General features: G+C 37.8%; 1 protein-coding gene across 3 annotated transcripts in view; it reads left to right on the forward strand.

The window, feature by feature from the left end:
* Positions 1 to 25,013, forward strand: part of RAB27B (RAB27B, member RAS oncogene family) — a 156,388-nt gene that overhangs the window by 105,172 nt on the left and 26,203 nt on the right. The window contains exon 1 of one of the 3 annotated variants that reach the window (XM_053571577.1): positions 2,685 to 2,898. The exons of the other annotated variants lie outside the window; for them this stretch is intronic. The gene's annotated coding sequence lies outside the window, so the exon portion shown is untranslated. Of the gene's footprint in view, positions 1 to 2,684; positions 2,899 to 25,013 lie in introns of those variants that run through there. 3 annotated transcript variants of the gene reach the window in all.

Raw genomic sequence — 25,013 nt, forward strand, 5'->3', positions numbered from 1 at the left:
ACTCCTTTGCTTTTCCAAATCACATATCAAGTCTCCATCTGATTTAGGTTCTTCTAAAAAAAAAATCATTTCAATTATTTTATCTGCTGATATCTCTTCTCTCTTTTATTTATCTTTATGGTTTAATATTTTAAAATTTTACTTATTCTTGTGATAAAGGAATTTGAGGAAAGGGTTATGAAATACATGTGATCAATTTGCTATTTGTAACTAGATGTGTCCTATGTACATTTATGCATCTGTTTATCTCAGTGCTGTATTTATTGAATTAGACAGAAGTTATAGCTATTTAATTTGTGCTACATAAACTCCAGGTACAGGATGATTTGATGATATTGTCCCCTTATTGTCACTGGTTTTCCTCGGTCTTTTATTTTGCTCTACTTCTATTACAGTGGCCTTCATGAAGTGGTCAAGCAATATTTCTCTCATGTCCTCCACTCTTTCTGCTCCTTGGAACCCCTCTTCCCACAGGGAGGGAAATGCTGTGCCATTCTCTCGAAGTGTGACTATGTAACACCAGTGGCTCTGAGCCTAGAAACCATAAAGCCAGTATGTAGCAAGTCACTCCAGAAGAGCTGTCCCTGCAGGAGTTGACCCTATAAGGCAGGTGACACACTTCATCAGGGGAAGGGTGACAAGGAGAGCCTACAATATATGTATGTGTTAGGTTTTCTCATAGCAGGAACTTTTTCTAGAAACAGTTGGGAGGCAGCACAACATACAAAGGGTGCCAAAAAATGTATTCACATTTTAAGAAAGGAAAAAAACTGTATTAAAATTATAATACTCAATATATACCAGTTTTTATCTTGCATATTGTATCTTTTCTAATTGCAGAAGTCAACATGATTTGAGTGTTACCATTTTAACAGGTTTTCTTTTTCCTTTCTTAAAATGTGTCCATTTTGCTGCTTCCGTTTTGTAACTACCATGAGCTCAGCATCCAGGATCAGGAGACTTGAATTCTACCTTTACTGCCCTTCTTGATTCTGAATAGATGATTGGGATTTTCTCAACCTCAGTTTCATCATTCTGAAAACAGAGACAGTAAATATAATAGGTGCCTTTTTCAAAACAATATTGCGAAAGTCATATAAGATGATATATAGTCCAGGGCTTTACAAACTCTATTGCATACAGGTAATGATAGCTATTAAGATTAATGTGAGCTGTGGACACATTCGGTGAAAAGCATTGATCATTGTATAGCACTGAGCATCATTTTAAATCAATATGTTAATAGTGGGGAAAAAATCAAGGTTGCTGTTTTCTTTCTTTTATCTCCATCCAGGCTCATGGACACACTTGTCATATATGTAGACACTGCTGTTTGTCATAAACCTAGATTCCCAGCATACATGTTTTGAAATTCTACAATATGAACCTTATATACTTTCTCCTGGTAGATCTGAGATCTTTTTATGAATTGACCCTTACTGTGGGAGAATGGAGTAGATTAAGTGCTATCAAAATTTACAGAAATAGCCAACACGTGCATAGAACTCACATACCAGGCACTGCTTCAGCACTTTACTGAGGGGACGCACTCACAAGAACACGTCGAAGGCATTAGGATTATCCTCATTTTCAATATAAGAACATTGAGGCGCGTACCATAGAACTTCTGTAGTTTCCTAATAGAATAGACAGATTTTTGTGAAAGTGAATGTTTTCTCTAATCCTCCTCTTCTCCGCTGCTTCGTGTGGTTTTGGCGGTTCCTTTGCCTTCTTCCACAAGATATTCTCTGTGAGGTGCTCCCTAGCGGATAATGGCAGTGCCTCCCAAATTAGGTCTCCAAGACACCCCCTTGGAACTGACTTACACAATTAAAACTGACGTGGTCATCCTCACCTCATTGTTTTCTAATGTGAATGCAAGCAACAGGTTTGGAACTTTTAAATTTTCTTCCCAGAGGAATAAGTCAATTGCCATTATATGTATTTGATTTTGTGTTCTTACCTTTAAGCTGAGTCTGTAAATTAGGGATGTCAGAGTATTTCCCATGTGATCCCAAGAGGGGCAGAGTGGTGGTGTTGGACCTTAAATAGGAAATCATACTACTTTGGTAGCAATCTCCTCTATAACCCGATCGGCCAAAGACTAGGAGCACCTTTGTGAGTGAATCTCAAGTATTTAGAACAGGGTCTGCCACTTAGTAGGTACTTAATAAAGATTTGATCGTTGACTCCGTGTGCTCATTATTTTAAAGCGTCCTATCGACAACCGAAGCGTCTTTAGGAAACAAGAATCAGGACGGTGCGCGCTGGTTAATGCACTCACACGAGCACTTTCCAACTTTTAAAACACTAATCTCTTTCCACCTCCCACCTTTATTTACCAAAGCCTTTCCCTGCTCTCCGCTTGCAATCTGGGCCCTCTCGGTGCTAATGAGACTCCCCCGCGAGGAGGAATGCAGCGCCCGGGAAGCTGTTCTCCTCCCGGCTCTTTGAGTAGGAGATATCAAAGAAAACACAGAAAAATAATGAATAAAAATGAGCTCACTGCCGGGGCTTGCAGCCCCGCGGCGTGGGGAATTTAACCCGCAGCCCGGTGTGTTTCTGATGGCAGCAGTTGAGTCACCCGCAGGATTTGCCTGGGGTGCGCTCTTCCGCGACAGGGCTGGGGACACTCCTTCTTCTCACACAACCTTCAGATCCGAGTCCCGGCGGACTCCGAGGGGTGGTGCTACCAGCCCTGCCACTTGCAGTCCTGACGGCCAGGGGTGGGCTGGGGACGGATCCCGAGCCACAGGTTGGAAGAACAAGAAGCCGTCCCCATGCTGGTGGCCCTGTGAAGCAGATCCCTCCCTGTGGATGTCCCCGGGCCTGGGAAGAGGAAGGAAAGCTCCCTGAAATCCGACACCCGGCCCTCTCCGCAGGGAAACTCGCAGGCTGGTGAGCTGGGGAAGGCGGGCTGCTGTCGCTGGAATGGGCGCCACCCTCGCGGGGTACGTGGAGCGGGTGAGGTGGCGGCCGGAGTCTGCGCCCCTGGCCCGGCAGGTGTGCGCGCGCCGGGGATCGCGGGCTCTGCAGAAATCCGCCGGGAAGACCGCGCGGTGTCACCGCAAATCCACCTGGCTCCCTTTGTTTTGGTGTTTGCTTTTCAAACAGCTGGTTAGGACAAAAAAAAAAAAAAAAAAAAAAAAAAGGAAAGAAAGTAAGAAAAGAAAAAGAAAAAAAAATTGGGCACAGCTATGCCAACCTCATTGCATTTGTATCTCAAAAAACAAGCTTAATAATGACGAATAAGAATGATAAAGACGTGTTTGGAGTTTCATTCAGGAAAAGGTGACTTAGAACATTTCTTTGCACTTCCTCAGGTGATTTAGCCACGTAGAAATCAACAGTAATTTCTGAGGTTCCTTTCTTTGCCCTGTTGGTTTCGAGTTCTGATCTCAGCCTTGTACCTGCTGCTTTATGTGTCTGTGTTGGTTCAAGGGGTCCGGGCAAGTTAGCGTCCAAGGTCTTCCCACCAGCCCAACCTTATCTGAAGAAGCCTTTGCCAATGACTGAGCAGGTGAACTGTAACCCAGGACTGTGTTCCTAGGAAAAAGCTCTGTTTGATTAAACTGTTACACCTGTGACATGTTCACTGGATTTTTAAGTCAAAATCTGAAACTTATGGTATGAGATTCCAGTGGTTTAAAGGGTACAGCATTTAGCCCATATTAACAACAGGGTTATCGCCAACAAAATTGTTATTTAATATGTAGCTAATAATTTTGATGTAGTTCTGTTGAAAACAGAAATGTCTACAGTTCTCAACATTAAGTTCTATTCACATATGTTCAGTAATATTATATTTATAGAATATATAGGGTTTCATAGTTACAAATTTTGAAAAGTTTACAGAAAAATGGATTTTGGCCTTATTATAAATTCAGGTATTTAAGTATATTGAATTTTGAAGCAGCTATGTTTTCAAGTTGTAGCTATGAAGGGAGAGCCATACTTGTCACATGCTGCTCTCCCCACTACCAAATCGTTATTTTTCAGAATTTCCTAGCACAGTGCTCTACCCAGATGGCGTCAGCCATCCTTGAAGGCAGGAGGGGATTCCTACAGATGACCAAAAATTAAAAAGAAAAAAAAACAATGGTAATCTTGACAGGTAGTTTAATATCGATGGGGGTTTTCTGCTTAAGAACTGACGGTGAACTCCCATGTTACCATCATTGCTTTCGAAAGGAAAACAAAACATTTCAGATGAAACTGGATGAGCCTGTTCTCACAGTTGCCAAGAAGGAATAAAGAGAATCTGTCAAATGTGAGCAAACCACAGCACTCCTTTCTCATGGGTCACTTCTGAAACAGGCACATTTGAGCTGATGGGGAAGGTAACCTAACATCATTGATCTTCTCAGCTCCTTGGTACACTGGCTTATGCCACAACTCTCTGCTGGTTTCAGAATTGCTGTTCATTTGCTTCTTCTAGAAAGTGGAAGTCATCCAAAGTCCCAGGTGATTCAGAACTGAAATCTACTCTTTTCCCACCCTCACTGCTGGAATTTGTTGGAAAGGTTTTTGGTCTCTCAGATGCGTGGAGCATGAAATATAGACCAATTATTCACGTAAAGCTCATTTCACAATTAAGCCAGTTTCTTCAGTTGATTCATCAAGGCAGGTTAACCAATCGTTCAGCTCTTAAGCAAGTAATTATAATGTCGCCATGCAGGAAAATGATTACAGTGAAAACAGACAAGACAAGCCAGCTATTTCTCTTGAAGGGCAGTCGCTTTCTAGATGGCTATTGAGGGGTAGTGATTTTTTTATTCACAACTAGGTATGTATAGTTAAGCTGCAACAACACCAAGCATAATAACAAACTGACTGTAAACCCATAAACGGAGTTGAGAGCATTGCTTAATTTGTTTCACACCCTTCTGAATCATGATTTATGTTCTCCAAATATTAACCACCCTTCGTTGGCCCTCTTTCAAAGAGGGAAACTTGTTTAGATTACCAATAACAAGAGTAACACTGTTTAACACATGGCCAAAAAACTTCAATAAGTTCAGTCCTTTTAACTAAACAACTACTTACTATGTTGAGAAATATATGAAGTTGCTTGTTTATTTACTAAGAATTATGTGTGAATAGTATCAAGCATTATGCTGGGCTCTGAGTAGACAGAGTGGACAGGACAGGCAAAAATCCCTGGCCCTGCAGAGCCTGCACCCTCCTAGAAGAGGAAGAGTAAACCAGGCGAATAAGCTCAATCCATAGTGCTCAGGAGAGAGTGTAATGCAGAGAAGCCATGAGAAAAGTAGCAGGGTATGGGACAGCCAGTATTGAAATTTTATACCAGGTGCCCAGGGAATGCCTTCCTGACATGATATTTCATATTGGTCTAAAGCGGCAGTTCTCAACCTGTGGGTCGCAACCCCTTTTTAACAATGAAAATACAATGCAGCGTTAGGAAGGTTGAGAACCACTGGTCTGAAGCAAGTATGGAAGTGAGCCAGGTGGATATTAGCATTCAGACTGGAGCACCAGCAAGCAAGAGTTTGCCTGGCACCTTGCAGGGACAGCAGAGAAGCTAGTGCACCTGGTGCAGAGGCAGTGAGAGAAAGGATGGGAAGAAGGGGGGAGGGGCGATAACAGGGCCAGCCGTGGGAGGCTTTGAAGGTCCTAGTAAATATGTAGCCTTTTGGTTTTTATCCTGAGTAAAATGAGAAAACACTGTGATTTAGATACAACCTGTTGAACATTGCTCAACAAATACTTGCTGAGTGTACTAAGAACTTTGCTATTCTTCTCAGCGCTCTGGATGACTGAAGTTAGGCCTGCGCTATCATGGAAATGACGTTCTAGGGTGGAGAGTAGAGACATAACTCAATAAGCAGATCAGTAATTCTGTAAGTTTAGTGTTATTAAGAAAAAGATGTTAATGGGGAAGATAATAGGAGTGACGTGGGGGGGACTCTGTCTGCCTCAGGGGTCAGGAAAAGCCTCGGAGGATGTGATCTTTTTAAAAAAAAGCTCTCTGGCTTTCTTGAAGAGAACAGGTTGTAGGGTAACCAGAGCAGAAAAGAGACCAGGTAGGAGGTGATTCCACCAGCCCGGCAGTGACAGTGGCACAGATTAGGCTTAGAACAGTGGCCCTGGAAGGACATAGATGGGTGTAGGATACATTTCAAGGCAGAACCCACTGACTTGGTAATGAATCGGGTGAAGTGGAGAGGAAGGAAATGGTCATCGGGGCTGGGGCCGTAGACTCTGGGTGGATGGCAAAGCCATTTCCTGAGCTGGAGAAAGCATAGGGGTGGGGAGGGGGGGAAGAAGTTTAAAAGGAAAACGAAGAGTTTATTTCCAGCCTTTGAGGGACTTTCAGGTACCCAAGTGAAATATCAGATTAAGCTGTGACATATACCAATGTGCTATGAAGCACTCAGAGGAACTCACACCTGAACTATAGGAATTCCCAAACCAAGTGTCTATGGATGCTTCTTGGGGCCACGGTCTTGAGGACATCACTAGGACAGAGAGTAGAGAAAAAATAGAGGCTTGAGAACCAAGCTCTGGCTTATTCTAATATTTGGGGATCTTGCATAGGAGAAATCACTAAAAAGCCAGCCAAGTGAGAGGTAAACCAGAAGAATGCCCTTGTTAGCCAAAGACAGGAAGTTTTTCAAGAAGAAGAGAATGGTCAATGGTGCCAGATGTTGCTAAAATAAACAGTGAAATGACGGAAGTGATTGCCATGTGGTCATATGGAGCATTGGCAACTTGAGTAGGAGATGAAGATCTCCAATCAGATATTTAGAAAAACTAACTTGTAAAAATTTGGAAAATAACATTTCTCCTAATCCCAAAGAGAAAATGAAAAGAGAGGCCACTTTAAAAATGCATGAGGCTTCATAGAGGTTTTAATAAAATCATTTTTTAAATGGCTGTGGAACAGATGAACAAAGTGACATACAGTTAGATGTACTTACAAAAGTGTAGTCTGAGCTGTAAGCACAGTTTGACGAAGAGCAGAACCCAAAGTGAAATGAAGCTTGGAAAAAAAGGGCTCCGGAGTGCTAAAGATTCTTTCATGTTGTTTGAAACAAAACATTGAATAAGGAAGTATCATTTCCCTTCATCTTAGTGCACATGAGAGAAAGTAGAATTAATCAATTTCTATTTGGCTTTCCTCTCCCTTCTATATAAAAGAAAATAGTGTTTACAATGAAAGGATTAGACAACACTGAAAGAAAATTAAAATCAAAGGAAGTGGAGAAGTAACTGCGATGGAAAATAACTTCTTCAAATGGGAAAGAATAATGGTGGAAGCTGACAGGAGAACCTCTCCGAAGAAATAGCATTTCAATTGAGATCTAAATGTTGGCTGTGTAAATGTCTTGGCAAAGTAACTAAGAAAATGCCAGGAGGGCTATGTCAACTAATGAGATGAAAATGTGTCAAATATTCTATGAACCAAGTGTATGGTGCCCCATGATCATATTGATGTACACAGCTATGATTTAATAAAAAAAAATAATAAAAAAATAAATGTTGGCTGGATGCCAGCCAGGTAAAGCGTGGGGGAAAACAAACCGGATGGAGGAAACACACCTAAATTCTTAATCTGGAAAAGAGCTCCAAGGAACTGAGAGAAGAGTTTGGAAGGTGGACAGCAGGTGGCAGGGAGAGGCACGAGGTGGGGCTGGAGGCACCATGTGAGAAGCCCTCGTAGGGACTGAATAAGACCCTGGAAGACGAAAAAGTGCAGCAATCCAAGATTTACCTGTCAGAGCCGGAGAGTGGCTTCTACTGGAAAGTTGAACCAAACCACCTACAAGAAGCTTTCTTCTAAAGTTGTAATCCTACAAATACAGTAACACAATTTGTATAATATTTGATATACAGTCTACATAAAAAAATTAAGAATTGACAGTCAAAGCATAGTTGTCAACAATAAAACAGATCAAGTTAAATCAAGTTGTAGCTGCCATAGAAACCAAATGTTTACTAGCTAGAAATGCAGCCACATGTTTAGGGGGAAAAAGCTATATTCAAGGATACCAGGATTCATCCACATAATTTGGGGAACAATTTCTTAGAAGGCAGGTATGTGTTTAGATGTCATAAATTGGTGGGATTTAAATTACATCAATAGGAAGTCTATTGTTAATCAAATATCACTGGTGCTGAGTAGTATACAGCTATGGACGTGGCCTTCAGTTTCTTTAAGATCTTGATTTCCTCATGTAGAAAAAATAAAAGGTTTGGATGGATCATGCTGACAGCTCTAGGCCTGGGTAGTATGCGATTCTTGCTTCGTGTTTAATTCTTTCTTTTTCTCCTTTCTCTTCCTTCCAGTTATGTATCTTTTCATTTAGATCTATAGGGAGTAGATGGATGTCCATAGATACAAATGTGTTTCTATGTAAATCTGTTTTTATAAGTGGATTTCTGTGTGTGTATAAACAACAAGAAATATGTGATCTCCATAACTGAGGAAAACATTCATTGAAAAAGGTTTATAGGAAAAGCCCAGACTTTAATTTAGTCTTCTTTCTGTAGCACATAAATTTATTTTTAATTATGTGAACTCAAGGTCAACAGGCTCTGTTTTCTTCTTGTTTCTCTTCTTAACTTGCTCAGAAAAATGAGATTTCTGTATTAAATCTGAACTGAGAAACATAACAGAACAATAATAATTAGAAAAAGCAAAATTGGTTTGCATTATATTTTGGTCGATCTAACTTGGGCAAGATAATCAGATCCTCTGTTAAAAGAATTACTCAGTTCTTATGGTCTGTTATTTAAAACATGCTATATTCATAAACAAAATGTACTGTTGATAAATGTCTCTGTATATGTCAAAATATTAAAAACATAAAATTAGATTTTTCAAAGATGGAAAGAAAAACAAGGCATGTCTTAGTGCTTAAGAAATACAGAAACTTTTTCCAGTATCAAGAACTGCCACGTATTAACTCAAGTACCTCTTTATCTGACTTAATCTTCTAATTTTCTGAAGCTTTCTCCCAAATGCTGTAGTGCAGAAGCAATCCAACCAGTCTGCTAATTTTTAATTCTTTGAGTGAACTAAGATGGGTATTACAATGAACTATATGGAAACCATCATTCCCCCTCCCTATGCCCCTACCTCTGCCACTGTTCTCAAATGCTGTCTCTTAAAATTTGGAGGTAAAAGTTTCTATTAGAAAGAATACAGAAAACAACAGTGCAGACCATATCATAGATGAAAAAATCAGAGCAATGAAAATATTCCTTCATCAATAACTGAGAGTTAAAAGATAATGAAACAGGCTTAAATAAATAAATAGGACACCATATTTGAAAGACCTATTGTTTAATCTTTAGATGAAAATGGGGTACTCTAGTTGATGACAACTATATAATAATAATAAAGTGAAAAGAGCAACTTTGGGCCTCCTGTTTTCTTGGGATCTTACCGGGCTATCGTCAGGAGTACTTATTTTGAACTTGGCCTATACAATCTCCCCAAACCTCTTCTGCTAGATTTTAGTTTTCATTTAGCTACTAAGGAAACAAAACAAAGTAGAATGTGTAACTCATTAGTATTATTTCTGGATACCCTTAATTTGGGTTCTTTCTCCTCACTCTAGGAATTTACATACTTGAAGAGAATCCATTCCATCTGTGATTAGAGAAGTATATTCTTAGATAAAAGTAAGGATAAGATAAAAAAAAAAAAAAGGAGGATAAGGACCCAAGTGCAGCCATTTTTCCCACTAATAGGTAAAGTTACACCAACCTGCAGACTTAGTCCTCTCTGCAGCCTTGGGCAAGCCCTGGTGTGCGTCTGTTTCCTGTGCAGGCTCTGAGGACGTCATTGAATTCTACATTGTGGTTTTCTCTGGAAAATAGCTATATGGTAACCACTGAGTTGCTTCAAAGAGAGTTTTCTCAAATTATATTGTTCTTCTTTCTGGTTCCAAACAGTTCTTCCAATCAAGGGTGTTATTCATGGTTTTGATCTCTTAATGTTTATCATTTCTTCCAAAGTGCACTTTGACTTTTCAAGTAAATTCATGTAGGAGGCAAGGGAAAGTTTCCTACCCTTCAGTTCCTGGAAGGTGTTTGGTGAGTGATTTTAGTGAAATGATACCTTGACGGGTAGTTCAAATAGTCTAGAGCAGTGAGGTTCATTCTTAAAATCAATACAGTAAGTATTTAAACATATAAGGGTATAGGCTTGGCAACTTAAGAACAGTGCACTGATTCCAAATTAAAAAAGAACGATTCAAATTCATAAATATTAACTGTGAATTTAAAGAAAGAGGCTTTGTTTATACCCCAATATTTTATAACCAATAGAAGCATTTTTAGTTGCATAATTCTTCAGGAATCATGTTTTCTAACAGTGCATAGAAATTGGAATAAGAAGGGTTTTTTAAAAAGGGCTCAAAACTCCCATAAAATTAGTCTTTTCCATGGTAAACATGTATTGTACGTGGCCATTTGATCTGGAAAATAAATATTATTAACATTCTTCAGGGAACAAAAATTCTGCCTATTGTAGGACAGAATAGATTTTAGGGGCTATGTCAAGTTATTTAAAGTTAAAAATGCTATTATTGCAATAAAAGATCTGTTTTCCTTGTTACATTTGACAATAGCAATTTAATGCCTAACATAATTTTTGTCCATCTGAAGTTGGTATTAAAAATATTTTTAAGTGCCTGCTATGTGTCAGACCATATGTAATGATGAATAGAATATAACTGATGCTCTTAACGAACTTAGAATCTAGTAAAAGAGAGAGATAGACAAGCCAATTAACTTTCTTGTACCTTGGTAAAGTTTCCGTTAGTGGTTTGAATGCATGACTGCGGATAATAATCAAGAGGAAGATAGATTTAAGGACATTAAAACTGTAGAGAGATTATTAAGAGTGGAAGACGAAAAGGATCTGCAATTAGCTCAACGACTGGAAAGTTGGAGAAGTCAGATTAAAGGAATAATTAATAAGAATAATAAGAGTGGGCATTGACCAGCTATTGGGGAAAAGAAAACATCATTACAAAGTCTAAATCACTGACTTTAATAAAGCAATAGGTGGATGAATAGTGGTCTCAGGAACTGAAATCTGGCACAGAAAAAAGAGACAAGCTGGGGGAGGAAGATGTTCTGCATTTGAGGTACCTGTGGTTTTCCAATTAGATATGCTCAAGAAAAGGGCTCTTGAAATCTAGACCTCTCAGGAGAGGTCAGGCTGTTGATAATGATTGGGAAATATTAATACCAACATGGTGGTGACCATGAAAATCCACAGAACCAAATGGCATCCCTCCAGGAGACCCTGGAAAGGAGGAGGAGGAGCAGTCAGAAGATAGGACTAGAGGCTTTTTTCATTTTCAGTAAGCACTACTCTGCTTTGTCTAACTATGACATTTCAATTTTGTGAAGCATTTAGGGAATAGGTTATATATATCATTTTACACATACATATCTCCCATGACCATCATTGTCGTATTGATATTATAGAAGCCTGTCATTTAAGGGGGACAACCACTTCATCTATGATATTATCTCACAGCCCAGCCTGTGAAAAATGACAAGGTATATTTCATTTTGGAATATATTCTACTCCCACACAATGGGAACCTAAAAAATTCCTGAAGTAACAGAATCTATTGATTTGGGCTCATTAATATCTTGCTGTAATGCAAGGTGCACAGCCAGTATTAATTTAAGTGCATGTTAACTCCCATGCTCTTCATTTAACTTAGTAACTTTGTACTTGCTCTGTGATGACTGAATTTATGACACTCTTAACCTCAAGACCTACTTACCAAAGGGTAACAAAATATCTCTTGATGTTGGAAAAGAATTAAAGAATAATTCTCTAGTAATGACTATTTCTGAAGGTTCTAATAAGTAAAATATTGTCAAGTAGTTGACTTATAAAAACATCAGATGATTGACCAAATTTAGGGAAAGTCTAAAGGAAAGTCTCTCTCCTGTCTCCTCCTCACCCTAGATCTGTTCCCATGTTGATACTTTTTCCATGTTGATACTTTATTTGAAAAAGTTTGGAGAATATCCTACCATATTTACAAAAATTCTTTATACAACCATCTGGCTGCTTCTCACTCTTCACGACAATTATTTCTGACTATTAAATAATTAGAATGAGAACATATGGCAAGCCCACTTGTCCAGTGGGCTGTCTGTCTTCCTTTTGGATTTCAGGTGTGTAAAGCTTCCTGTTATGGATGCATCATTTGAGACGTGTAGTCGTGAACAAATGCATTTTCATAAAAACTCCTTGTAATATGACAATAGCCCAGTTATTTGTGTTGATTATTATAGATGGAGAAGCAAAATCCTAAAAACCATTTAAATGAATCGTGTGGGAGTTAGGCACATAATCTATATCTATAAATACTCTAGTCAAGACTTCCGTTTAGAATTGTGTTGACTGAAACTTTTGTTCATTTTTCCTCAAGCTTTGGTTACTTACATTATTTAGTAAGCTATTATCTAGCTGTGAATCTTCCACATTATAACCATGTGTAACTTTATCACTATTTCCTATTCTCTTGGGAAATATCAGTGTGGTTTTTTTCTTGTTTGAGTTTTAAGTGTAGGTAAGCTAAGATTATGGGCACAAATCTTGTTTTTTGTTGTTTGTTTGTTTTTTGTTATTGGTTTATTGTTGAGGATTCATTGAGTGTACAAAGAACCAGTTTATACTAATTTTATTTGTCAAGCCAAGTCCTCCCCTTATAAATATTCCTCCCCAAGAGGCATGCCGAACACTGTGACTCCCTCACCCCTCTCTCTTTCTCTCTCTCCACTCTCCCCATTCCCCCACCCCCTACTATGTACTAGGTCATCAATTGTCCTCATATCAATATTGAGTACATTGGATTCTTGCTTCTCCATTCTTGTGATGCTTTACTAAAAAGAATGTGTTCCACCTCCATCCAGGTTAGTACAAAAGATGTATAGTCTCCATCTCTTTTAATGGCTGAATAGTATTCCATGGTATACTTATACCACAGCTTGTTAATCCATTCCTGGATTGGTGGGCATTTGGGTTGTTTCCCCATTTTGATGAGTATAAATTGAGCTGCGATAAACAGTCCAGTGCAAACATCCTTATGATAAAAGGATTTTTTTCTTCTGGGCAGATGCCTAGTAATGGGATTGCAGGATCAAATGGGATTGATTCTAGTAGGGATGGGCCTTTTGTAGAGTTTGAGGCGTGTTTACTCATACTGTCCCCTGCACCTGGCTGCGGGTCTTTGATTAGAAGTTCTCAGTTTCCCACCTATTGGATGAACATCACAAGTATAGTTGGTTTGACTCTGTGGGATCTTCATTTGTGTATTTAATGAACCACAGATCAAAAATATTTGAGAAAAAATAAGATGGCTTCATCTCTACCAAATATGTACAGACTTCTTTTACTCATCATTATTCTCTAAGAAATACAGCATAACAACTATTTACATAGTATTTACATTGTATTTGGTATTATAAGTAATACAGAGATGATAAGAGATGATATAAAGTATATGGAAAAATGTGCATGGGTAATATGCAAATACTAGGCCATTTTTTATCAGGGACTTGCTTGAGCACCCGTAGATTTTGGTATCAGTGAAGGATCCTGAAACCAATCCCCCACGAATACTGAGGGACAATTATATGTAAGTAGATAGAATTATGAGATGGAAGATTCTGTGGTAATTCTGCAGACTAGAGTATTAATAGTAGTAACTTATTAACCAGCCTAAGCATTTTCCTATTAAGAATAGTGTAATTTTTTCCAAGCCAACCTCAGCCAGAATACGAGAATAATAGCTGGGCTTAGAAACAACTGTAGGCTCTATATATTGGTCCACAGCATCAAACTAAATGGCCAACTTCACATACATGTAATAGCAAAAGATTTTTTGGTTGCTTGCCCCTTGCTAATTTTACAGTAATCATTAACACCATATTGCCCTCTGAGTGTTCCCTACAGAAACAGACACCAAATCCTATTCAGCCCAATTTCCAGTCTGCCAGCCTAGAAAAATAGACTAGTTGCATAGAATAAAATGGTTCCAAGTTGAGGATTTAGACAATTTGCAGGAATCACAAAGAGTTAATGGCTTGACTTTCTTGATAAACAAAAACATAGCTTTTTGAGCTACACTAAGAAAAATAGAGTCCAGTATTTGCCACGCTAACATGTTTGGAAGTGCAAAGTAACAAGTGAGGTCACATGTCTGGTGGTGGAAGATGCTGCATAAGAAATAGCCCTAAACCAATTAGTCCATTGCAGGAAAATTTGGTTCTGGTTTTCTATCTGTACTTGGCTGATCTGCAAACAACATGAATTTCATGTCGGTGGAATTTAGAAAACCTGATGTGAATGTGGTTGTCCCACTTGTTTGTGAGAAAGGATGTGTGAACAGTTTTTTTATTCCACCAAAAAGAAAGCCTGGGTCAGATAACTACTGAAATTTTTATAGAAATCTTACGGGTTTTTCTCTGCAGAACAACTAGAGCATGTAATCAAATACACTAAAATGATGTCCAGTCTTATTTCAATGGCATGATGCTTTTGAACTGTATTTCAGAAAAAGATATTCTGTAAAGCATTACATGTGAAAGAAAATTTGAATAGATATTTTCAATTAATTTTAAGCATAACTAGGAAGGGGATATTCCTAAGTCCATCAAACTTAGATGATAACATCAAGAAAGAAAAGAAAATATATGTGCCAATTGGGCAGGTTAAAATTCTTTTCTTATGGGTCAAAGCAAAAATCAAAACATTGCCTAAATAATATATTTTAAGATGCCCACTGCGGTTAGGTTTTATATGTTTTAACTCTGAGGAGCAAAATGCTTAGTTAAGCAGTTTTGCAGGACTGCTGTAAGTAATAATTTCACTTTAAATTTGCTAGTTTCAGACAAAAGTATTTGTTGCAAGTAGCTTGAACATGTATTTCTATTTTTTTAAATGAACAGGTCTTGTAAATCTCTACAAAGTTAATCACTGGTTTTCAATTTTATTTGTACCTTTATCACTGGGTAGGTATTGTGTGAGGAGGGGACATAACCTGACTAGAGTTGGTTGTAAGAATGTCTCTGATGGTTGAGGCTCAGGAACATAAAATAAATTAGTGCCTGTACAGTTGATATTTGCTAAAGCTTTGTGGTATTAACATACCTATAATTTTAGATTTACAATAACATTCATTCTTTTTTTTAGCACTGGTAAACAACTTCTTTATATAAAGAAGATGCTTCTTTCTGACTCACTGTAAAGAGAACTTACACTTGAAGTTGTTTTTACAAGACAGTCAAGGATGAGTTTATGCTTGTCTCTACTGTTTACTCTCTCAGTTCTCCAGGGAGTTGGGGTGACATTAAACACACTGAGCAACGAACATGGCATCTGCTAATCAATCAAAATGACAGGGACATTTAAGCCCCAATGGGGTGGACCAGCTGTTTATCAGCTGGGCAGGGGACCAATGGTTTCTTTCCTTATAAAAGAAAGCAGAGCTAACTGGCTTATGTGGAAATCAGACATGGTCAATCTACTTGGTTCTAATGTCTGTAATCCTAGCACTCTTGGGAGGATTGCTTGAGCTCAGGAGTTCAAAAGCAGCCTCAGCAAGAGTGAGACCCTCTCTGTACTAAAAATAGAAAAAAATTATCCAGGTGTTTTGGTGAGCACCTGTAGTCCCAGTCACTTGGGAGCCTGAAGCAGAGGATCCCTGGAGCCTCGGAGTTTGAGGTTGCTGTGAGCTAGCATGATGCTATGTAACCCTAGCAAGGGAGTGAGACTGTATCTCTAAATAAGTAAGTAAATAAATAAATATATACATAAATAAACAAAATACAGTGACATGAGGATTATTTCTATTCTTATAAAATACAAAATGTTAATACAACATCTTCTTTGAAACATTTATTCAAATTCTATACAGTTTGGCTTCCTTTCATATAATCAAGATTAAAATATTTAACTTTAAAAACCATAAATATTGGAATGATCATCCCTCACATGCTATAATTTATATGTTGATTGCTCATTCAAACCATCTAACTGAGCACAAGAAGAATAAGAGCCACAGAGCTAGAAGAAAGGTTTCATTTTATAACCCTGAAATGGTTTCAAGGAAGAGGGGAGGAGTGTCATGTTAGTCAGGGTGGGGTCTGCAATAACAAGGTTCAATGTCAAGAATAGAGCCAAGATAACAAATAAAACGCAGTGTACAAGATGGTTTATATATGCATTTATATACCGATGTCCTCTGTGGGACACAGCTTTGTACGAAAAGCTATTGAATTAGCCATCTACCCTGACAACTGGCCATAAGTCAGAATTCCTGCAGAGCTCTGTGGTACTAATAATTCCAATAATTTTCACTGAATAGAAGATCCATGAGGGTTAATTAGAGTTGGCATCAAGCCAAGTGCATCAGGGGCAGGGTATAGCAGCTCCAGGTTTAATAATGTTTTTCATCATCCACACTAGAAATATGACATCAAATTTCTCTGCAAACCTGAGGTTACAACTCTCACTAACAATTTGGCCAAAGCTCATAAGGTATCAAGCTAGTTTCTCTTGGACATATTAGCATCACAATGCTTGTTCCTGTGGTCTGATGTACTTGCCTAAGTACAGGGTGAAAAATCTATTTGGGAAGAAAAAAATTTCCTTTGGATTCCTGTAGCTAAGCAATAATAAAAGGATCATTGTAATAGGAAAGACGTAATATTGTGAAACTAGTTAATGATTTCTCCTTGTTAGCCTCGCTTTGTTTTTCCTAGTCTGTTTCCAGGGCCCTGGGACCATGGTGGGACCCCTCTGATTGCCTGCAACCCACCTTGGACACGCTCCTCTGGTCTTCTCTAGAGCCTTTCCCAGATTTCTCCAAGGTCATCAAAGTACACCTGTCACTACTTCCATTCTAACAGGGCCTTCTTTTCTACTTGCTAATCTGATATTTTAATTGTTGTGAATGTGCTAATTGGCCAAACATAGTAATGTTTTTTTTCAGATAAAATATCATCAGGTCTCACACTTCACTGATTGTGTATTTGAAAAATTGCCTACTCAATAACATACATTTGTAACTCCAATTCAATTCTTGGGGTGCTTTTTCAGTCAACAGCAGAAGAGAAGGGAGTCGTAAAATTGAGTCGTCCAACTTGCAAGTTCTCAGCTGAGGTCTAACAAGATAAAGCTCTGCCTTCTTGATGGAGCTCTTGTTCTATAAACAAGTGGCCTTTCCACGGCTTATTTAATGTCACAGTTTTTGCCTTTTTGGCCTTTTGGGTGGTGCTTTCCCTGTTTGAAATGTCCCTCTTGTGCAGTGCTGAATCTGTCTACCATTCCTAACAGCAAGGCAGCTGTGATGTGCCTGGAGGAGAAAATAGATGTGTAGATAGGCTTTGGTCAGGCATGGCTGAGAGCACTCCCGGCCTTGAGTTCAATGTTAATGAAACCACTGTGTTATACAAGGTATCTTTAACACATAAAACAAGGTTACATGTTGATTAGTTGATGAAAATATGGTAGCCAGAGGCTCGTAGGAACCTGACCCCCTGTTTCTTATGGGAGGGGTGGCTCAGTATCCACTAACTCAGTGTTTGCTGCAACTTTATAAAAGTAACTTCCATGAGCAACAAGAAGGAACTATATTTACTTCCTTCTACAAAATAATTTAGTGTTAGTGATAAAAATGTAGTTGAACACCTAAAGGAAGAATAAAAACAAGCAATGGAGCAAGCTGGGTAGAGGGAGGTGAAGTCGTTTAACCAAAGAACCTTTGTTGCCTATCATACTTGAGCAACTATCATACTTGAGCAAAAAACTGAACTCCGAGATTCCAGGCAATAGAGGCCAGAAAAAATAAAAATAAAAAGGTCATGAGTACCATAGCTTTTCTTATCAGAGTAAAGAAAATATATCAGTTTGGGGAGAGAGACATATTTTCCCTTTTTATTAATTACATCCTAAGTGTAACTTTATGGCACAAAGCACATTGCACACAGTTCCTGGTTGTAGTGTTATAAATGAGGTTGAAACAGACTTCCTATGACTACAATTTAAAAGCCCAAGGTGAGGAAGCTATTTTGTTGTTCTGTGAAGGAATGTTACAAGGCTCTACTATTCTGGATATTTCTGAGACTTCCATAAAATGCAGGCTTTGTCATCCATATAATGCTAGCATCTACCCTGTTTTCCCGAAAATAAGACATCCTCCGAAAATAAGACCTACTTACAGGAAAGATAAGACGTCCCCTGAAAATAAGGCCTAGCGCATCTTTGGGAGCACACCTTAAAATAAGACACTGTCTTATTTTGGGGGAAACAGGGTATATTCTAGAGAACTTCAGCTGAAATGATTCTAATTGATGGAAATACCCAGTTCTCTGGTAAATTGGAGAGAGAGAAAGGTATGTTTGAGGTATGTTTGAGAAGGCTGCCCTGTGGTATCTCCACAACCACTGTAAAAAGAAAACATCTATCTTTGCCTGTAGATTGAGAGTGAACATAGGGCAGCCAAAACATTGAGGAATGCTATGGTTTCCAGCCTACAACGGACTCCCAATTGAGAACATGATGTTAATTAGAAATATCATGTGGATTATGAGGTTAGATCTGCCTGAAACTTCTGATTCCTTGACTCTTCTAAATTTCCATGTTTATTTTTACTTATTAGTTCATTCTGCCACTGACATTGAACATCTTCTGATTTGATGTGGAAGAAGGTATAACAAATAGGCTCATATAGTGAGGAAAGAAGTGTTAAGGGGAAAAAAAAAGATTGGGGGGAAAACTCATTTAAACCTCCCCACATATACATATTTCATGAATTAATTGTGGATGCCCAAATTGTTGAGCATAATTCATCCAGATTTTTTAGATCTGGATATTAACCCAACTCTTGTCAGAATTCATAAAATAAGTTGCTTATGGCTGTCTCATAAGTGCATTATCAGCAATTTTTGTACTGTAGAGATTTTTTTTATTGAGTCTTGATCCTGCATATCATTAAAATACTAAATGAGAAAAATTCATTGCATTTATTCATAAATGGATGTACATTTGCTTCCCCAGACTACAAATAAGGAGCCATTTAGATGAGAATGGGCTGTTGACCTACAGGGGAAAAACATTAGAGCTTCAGTGAACAGAGGGGAAAAAAATTTAAAACCATAATAGTTTATAAAAGACATCAACAATTGAATTTTTTAAATTAAAAAGAGTAAATAAAAAATTGTATTTAATTAGATCTGACAAATACAATTAAGTAGCTATGCAGTTTGATTCATTGGAAATAACATGAGTTTTTTGCAGATTAACTACAGGCAGTACCTTACCAGAACGTAATGCATTCTGGAAAATATCTGCTGAGTCCAACATGTGAAAATGTCTCAACAACTCATGGTATGAGGGGAGTTAGTGCAGCGGTGTCTGTTCCCAAGGAGCTAAAAGTAATGTAAAATCTTCTATTACCACTTTGTAGATACAATCTTTGATGATATAGGTCTAGTATATTAGACATATTGTTTTGTTCTTTCAAAGAAAATAACTCACTTTGAAAAAAATAAAAAAAGAAATAGACTATTTGGATAACAGCACAAACACTGCTAAACAAAGATAGCAATGGTGACAAATGGAGCCATCGCCTGGACGGCAGCTCCTCTTGAGCACCATTTTACATGCTTGTTCTTGAGTTAATTTTTTTTTTTTTTTAAGTCTGGATTTGGTATTGTAATATTGCCTGTTCAGAAATGTTGATGTGTAATGAGAGAAAGTACAAAGTTTGAATGTTGGGACATCAGGCTTACCTTAACCTTCATGTGTCCAACTTTGGTTCTCAAGGTCCGGAGAAGTTGGTGAAGGTCTTGTTCCGACGTGACATTGATCAGAGATCCTGACAGCTGTTTGGCGAGGCTGTGAAGCTCTTCTCAACAGCATGACAGCTTTTAGTCAACTGTGTTTATAGTTAACTTGATGTAGTAGCTTTCAATTGTCGTGGCCAAGAGTAATACTCTGTTCTCCCACTTCCCACACCCACTTTTACTATAAAGAATGTAGATCACTTGGCAATATTTAAACTGTACAGACCAAAACCGATTTTGAGAAATCTTTCTAAAACCATGCATAATAGAAAAATAAATAGACCTCTAATACATTCCTGTCTCTCCTAAGCCATGAAAATAAAATTGGTTTGTTCACAGAAGTACCACTCTGCTGTTTCCCTGGCAAATATTTACTCATATTTTTAAAACAAATTAAAAGTAGGCTTAAGTTAGAAACATAATCTAGTTCAATCCTTTGTAATTTAGCAAAATATACTCTTCACATATTGTACCCTCAATGAATCCCCAACAATAAAAAAAAAAAACAAAACATCAATTTATTGTGTATTAAGACCCTCAACTCTAAAGTACAATTAACATACTCCTAGATTATCTCATTTTATACCCTGTCCAAAATCAAATAAATCAGGTCAGCCATATTACAAAACTATATTCCCAGCTAAAACCAACAACAACAACAATAATAAAAAACATTTATCTGAGTTTGTCTAAATGGCAGATTCAATTTTATTCTAAATATAATTACATTTGCATAAAATGTTATGTATTAAACAATTTTCCTGGAACACAGGGTTACACAAAGTGAAGTGCATTTATATGTTTATTTAAAAACAAGCAAGATTTTTAACAGTGTGTCATTCTTCATAGATTAGAGACCCATGTTAGTAAATGAAAGGGCTTCTACACTACTCTTCTCGCATTGATTTCCGTGCCTCAAAACAAATTTTCTGACTTTTAAAGACTATATTTAATATATATTCCTATATCAAGTGTTGGGTTGTGTTTAAAAACAACAGGCTGTGGATTCTGGATTCAAACTCCAGGACTGCCCATTATTAGCTGTGTGGTCTTGGGCAAATTTCCACGTTTCAGTCTTTTCATTCACAAAACGTCTAAGGATCATTGTGAGGATTAAATGAACTAATATATGAAAGTGCTCACCATAATCACAATTCAACAGAAACTTGCTAATATTCGTTTGAATTGTACTCTGGCAACCCAACAAGTGATGGTTAATATTAATTCTACTTAATTCTCACCATGCTTAAAATAAGTAGAATAAAGTATTTCAGCAAATTTCTATCAGTTGTGTTTTCTAAGTGTATCGCATGTATTAGTTCCGTCTCCCTATGTTGATCTTTAGCTCCTGTTGCATATTATTGATTTTTTTAAATTTTATAATTTTATCAGTTTTAAAAATATGCAATGCATTCATGTGGCTCAAAATTCAAGAGACAAAAAGCAAAGACAAAAAGCTTTTCTTGCTTGCCTCCTGCCCTAGTTCCTCTCTCCAGACGTAAACCTTCAAAACTCTATCTTATGCATATATAATTGAATAATTACATACACACATTCTTCTTCCCCCCCTTTTCCCCTCAAGATTTTGCATATCATTTAGGGTTGCTTAATGAAATATAGGACATCCAGTTAAATGTGCAATATCTGGCACATACTTACACTAAAAAAAAGTTGGTGTTTTATCTGAAATTCAAATTTAACTGGATGTCCTGAATTTTACTTGCTAAATCTGACATCACTAAGTAACTACTCACACTATTCTGGATCTTATCTGCTGTTTGTTTTTTATCTTTTTCAAATTAGAATTACTTGGAATAGTTTTCCGCCCAAGCCATGTACATGCAGATCAATTTCATCAGAATCTCTAAGGGTTGTACTTGGGCAAAAATATTTAACTGGTGAATAATTTACATACAAAAACATACCCATTTTAAGTATACAGGTCAATGAGTTTTGACAAATCTATGCACCTGTTTTTACTTAATAACATATTTTGGTGATCGCTCAAAAATCAGTTCGTAAATGGTAAATGCTTTGGCATTATATTTAATACTGCATCTCTTTGTAGGACTTGGGCATTCTGTAAATGTTTCAGATAAACACAGGTCGACTAACAACAGTCATTAAGTCGGCTTAATGCACAAAATGAGAAATGTTATTAAAGAGTGCTTGTAAGTGCATTACAAAGAAATGCAAGCAAATGTTACAAAGAAATGGTTGCAGACAAAACTTTGTTCTGAGATACCACCTACGCCCACTCTGGATCTCCCCACTGGGAAGAGAGGTCCGCCAGGTGCTTTATATAAACTACATAACACTAAACACTCCTATTTACACCAGAGGGATCTGAGACCCAGGGTAAAGACATTGTTCAAACCACATAGTATTAAAGGGAGGTAGAATTCCAGCCACATGTCTAACCCCAAATTCTTAACCCTATTTAGAAACTCCTATTTTTAATTTGGAAAATGATTCAGAACAGCTGTTTCTGTTTCTCAGCGGATGACTATCTCAGCTAAACTGCCTTCAGAACTGGTTAAGAGAAACCAAACAGGTAAAATTTCTTCCAGCTCAAGTTTCTTTGATCTCTATTTAAAGCCTTTACAAGATAGTTCTGGATTTTGTGTTTCTTGGTTCACCTGCCTTGGATCACCTGAGCGTGAAGGGTTTAAGAAAAAAGAGTTGAAAGGACCTAATTCCAGTTGTGATTTAAGAGGAAAGGTAATAGGGTTTCGTCTTAAGGAAGTTTATCATTCCCTTCAAATTGTGTGCATGTGTCATAGCCAAGTCTTGCTTGGCCACTAAAATGAAAGAATTGAAAGAAATGAAAAAGAATTGAATTAAAACCCTAGGGGAGAGTATCTCTGTCTTGCACTTGCCAAATATCTTCCTTCTTTTCCTTTATGGGCATGTTTTTTTTGAAATGCATGATGTAGACACAGACCGCAAAACCATTCTAGTTTCTGCAGCAGAGAACACGGTGTGAGTATCTGTTTCAAGGTCATTTCCTGATAATGATATCTTCTGGTAAATTTGAGGCATAGGGTTCAGGGAGGAGGGAAGAATCGAATTCTATTCCTGGCTTAGCTGTTTTTATCTGTCTCCATCTTTACAACAGTTTTAAAAGTCTCTTGAATATAGTTGATGTTCCATAAAGGTTTATTGAACTGTCTTGACATTGTCTTCTAAAACTGAGGAGCTGGTGCCGTGCTCACTTGTTATCCCAACTCAGGAGGCTGCAGCAGGAGGATGGCTGGAGCCCAGGAGTTCAAGGTTACAGTGTGCTGTGATCCTGCCGTGCCACTACACTCCGCAGCAAGACTCTTGTCTCTAGAAAACAAAGTCGCTCAGGATATGCCATGTTCTGGGTAATCTGGCAAAGCACAAATAGCAGGGAGAAGACAGTCACGGCAATCAGAGACCACAGAACTACAATGGGATCTTAAATTCTTTTAATTTTGACTATCTCAGTTTGTCTAAAAGCATCTTCAGAAGATCAACTAAACTTGAAATCTTAGCACTCAGCAAAGAGTAGATGAGAAAGGACCATTTAGGGTCCAGTGCATTTCAGAGAGACCTTGACTCCTGGCAAGTTGTGCACATGTTTTTTAAAAAAGCCGTGAAACCACAATTCAAGTGATTCCAGTAGTTTGGGATTGAGTCTTGTCCCAGAATCCAAAGGATTCTTGTCCCAGAATCCAAAGACAGCAACCAAGAAATTGTAAGTACACTTTTCCTTAAGGACTGTGAAGAAGAGAAATGGAAACTAGGTTAACTTCATAGTGTTTTGGTAATTCTATCAATTGGTGTGAAATGTCTTGACTCTTTTTCAGAAGTATTACAGTCGTGCATACTTTACATACGATGAGTTCCTTTCAGGTGTATTTCCCTTGGTATACTTTCTTTTAATTAAAAGACTAGTCATCATAAGCTTGGAACAATAGAAAGCTTTTGTCAGGACTTTATAAAATTCTCCTTTGTCCAACTCAGATCTTTCACGATTTCACTTTTAATGTTTTCTCACTTTATCTTTCTTCAGCCCACTTTCATTTTGTTTGTTTTCTTTTTGTTTGTTTGTTTTAAGTAGCTTTTTGCCTGTGGCTTCCTTTACTTCTAGAATCCAGCAATGCCCCATGTCTTTATATATTCTAGCTGAATAACTTGATGTTCTTCCTTTACTCACCACTATTTTTTTGCATCTTGTCTCAACACATCACTTTAGATTTGGTATATTAGCAAAAGGGCACGTTCAATAGATTCAATTAAATACCACTGATAACAGGCAGAGTGGTTTTCCCAGGTTAATTATTTACAATAGCTTTTAGAATGTGAAGAGTTCAATAGTTGTGGGCTAGACCAGTTACAATACAGATATTTAGCATTTATTATGACATCCTTATGGCTAGCTTTCAACAAAATTGTGAGGGGGGGAAGACAGGGCTTTACTGTGGAGTCCTTTCCCCCATATACGCTCTTGGTTGAGTATTTCTCCATCTGCCTTAGTCCTCTAAATTTCTAGTTTTTTTTCCACCTTCCCTTTCTCATTCATTGATAGAAATATGCCCTCCTCCAACCCTGCCTTGCCTTTTTGGCCTCTTTTTCATTATTCATTCAACAGATGTTTGTGTGTGCCTTTTTTCCCCTTTGAACCAGGTACTCTGCTAATTAAAATTTGCCTTAGAAGACTTAGTTTAGATGACTGTGGGAGGAAATGGGATGCATTTTTAAAATATTTGGAGATTGAAAAATAAAGCAGATGAATAAAGTACAAAATAGTCTAATCTACCGTAAAATCTCTGTAAGATAAGCCCTGAGAATTCAGCATAGCTGAAATTTGCCCACGGGCAGACCTGCCTTCAAAGTCTAGCCCCGCAGTGAACAATTAATTTATCAGCTGCTGAACATTCAAGTCTGACGTAGAAGCAGTGGCACAGTACAAATTTCATCCTTTGGTTTAGATATAATATGAGTTATTTACATCCTATGATGATTGTGTTTTCTTTTCTTTTTCTCTTCTTTTCTTTCTTTTTTCTTTTTCTTGCTCTGTTGTCTGGGCTAGAGTGCAGTGACAACATCATAGCTCACTGTAACCTCAAATTCCTGGGCTCAGGAGATCTTTCTGCCCCACCCTCCCTAGTAGGTGGGACTACACATGTGTG

Source organism: Nycticebus coucang, chromosome 19 (genome assembly GCF_027406575.1).
Source record: "Nycticebus coucang isolate mNycCou1 chromosome 19, mNycCou1.pri, whole genome shotgun sequence".
In the NCBI taxonomy this organism is placed as follows: Eukaryota; Metazoa; Chordata; class Mammalia; order Primates; family Lorisidae; genus Nycticebus; species Nycticebus coucang.